Raw genomic sequence first — 2,421 nt, 5'->3', positions numbered from 1 at the left:
TACAATGGTTGTTAACTAGGGGCAATTCTGACAATATATGGGGACATTTTTGTTTGTCAAGCTTGATTGAGTGCAGTGTTAGCATGTAGTGGGTAGAAAACAGGAATGGTGGTAAATATCTTGTAAATGTCAGAATAGCTTCCACAGGTTTTTTTTTTAAAATCAAGATAGCTCCCCAAGTATTTTATCATTCAAGATGCTAATTAAATCACTTTTCAATAAAAATATGGAAAATAAAATCTCCAGTTCTATTTCAACCTATATATAAAATACTCTTTCATTCAAGATAATGTTCTCCAGTTGCAATCACTTTGAAGCAAATGACAGAATTTAATTCTTTTTACAGCAAATAGTATTCCATATAATATATATGATAATACATTTTTTTAAAAAAAATAGTATTTATTTGGAACAGTGCCAGAGAGAGAAAGTCCCAAGCAACTCCACATGCATAATAGTTACCTGGTACATAACTACAGAAGGAGGGGTGGAAGGAAACAAAAGCACCATGCTGGGAGTCAGCAAAGTGGGAGTAGGAAAAATTACAACAAATAATTAAATTTCACTCGAGCAGGCCCAGAGAACAGAGCCTTACTTAGCAAACAAAACACAAAACAACAGTAAAGAATTACCTTGATAATCAAATGTTCTTTATCAATTCTTGTGATGGTGGCCATCTTTGCTGAAGTGCATACCTTTGTTGAATTGGTATTTTGGCTATTGTTGACCAGTGTTGCTGTGACTGCAACAGCGCAGGCATCTCTTCAACAGAATGAATGCATTCTTGTTTTTTGAGTATATGCCAACTAGTGGGATTGCTGATTCATATGGCAAATGTATTTCTAGTTTTTAAAGAGATCACTGTGGGAATTCATCCTATACATCCCTTTCACTGGAGTCCCACGCACATCCTGCCACATCAACCAATGTGAGTGCAGACTCACAAACCCAACTTTAAACACCAGTGACAATGATACCATAATTTAACTGAAGCAGTGCCCTGCTCTACAGGGCAATAGATGGTTCAGCACAGCAGGGACTGTCCTACTTCTAAAGCCTGATAACTGGAATACATTTGCATTTTACAGATTTAGGGTTCACTCTCTCACATTCTCTCCTTTCCCTTAGAGCAGTGGAGAATCATGTGTCATTTTCTACAACCAAGCCTTCTACTTTGCCTCTATCTTGATGGCTGCAGACAACCAAGCACTCCTATCCCAGAATTGAACTTGGCTCAGTTACAGCTACCTTCCCTCATCGTCCTTTGCTTTGATGACTGCAGGGAGCCGTGAAAACCCACTGTGGAAAAAGGCTGAGTTCAACTGTGGCTTCATTTCTCTCCTTCCTTTCAGGGGGCAGAAGTGGCTGCATATATTCACCTCCTTCCCCAATCCCAGATTTAGGATTGGTGATGTCAGCTATAGTCTCCAGGATAAACACACCTCTTCAGGGACTGAAGAGTTCCCCTAAGCTCCTGGCATCGCTACTAATGACTAAAATAGTAATAATCCTAACATTGGATCAGCAGGATGAAGGGCAAAATATGACCCTTTCATTAGATGCAGAAACAGCACTTAGAAATACTTAGCACCCATCTAGGAACGAAAAATCTCTGAACAAATTATATATGAAAGGAGCATACTCATTAATAACAATGTCAAAATATGACAAGTCCACAGCCAGGATCATTCCAAATGGAGAAAAACTGAAAGCATTTTCTTAAAATCCATAGTTACATAAAGGTATCCTCTAGCAACATTCTTATTTGCTATAACACTGGACGGTTTTTAAAAAGCTTTATTTATGTTTATTCACAATGCACATGACAGAGAAGGAAAATGCAGAGGAGAATCTTCCATCTGCTAGTTCACTTCCCAAATGGCCACAACAGCTAGAGCTGAGCTGATCCAAAGCCCAGAGTCAGAAGCTTATTTCTGGTCTCAGTAAATTTGTTGGATTCAAAATGAACACAGAAAGAATACTAGCATTTTTATACACCAAAAATGAATTTACTGAGAAAAAATTATATGATCTAGTCCATTCATAATAGCTACAAAAATTCTTAGTGTATAATTAACCCAGATGTAAAAGGACCTCTAATATGAAAATTACAAAACACTGATTAAATAAATGGAAGACAAAAAGAAATGACTGGGAGGATAAATATTGGTAAAGTGTCCATCCAAATACCAATGATAATTCTTCAAAAAATGGGAAAAACAATCCTAAAAATCATATGAGTAGAATCCCTGAGTAGAAAAAGTAATATAAAATAATAAGGACTGAAGTCATCAAAATATCTAGTTGCAAAATTACAGGGCAATTGTGACCAAATTAGCACGGCACTAGCATAAAAGCAGACATGTGGACCAATGGAATACAGGACAAAGAGAATCAAGAGGCAGCAAGGGAAAAGGATCA

The sequence above is a fragment of the Ochotona curzoniae genome, unplaced genomic scaffold (assembly GCF_017591425.1).
Source record: "Ochotona curzoniae isolate NIBS_2020 unplaced genomic scaffold, NIBS_Ocur_1.0 scaffold_2587, whole genome shotgun sequence".
Classification (NCBI taxonomy): domain Eukaryota; kingdom Metazoa; phylum Chordata; class Mammalia; order Lagomorpha; family Ochotonidae; genus Ochotona; species Ochotona curzoniae.
Note: the sequence above shows the minus strand (reverse complement) of the source record.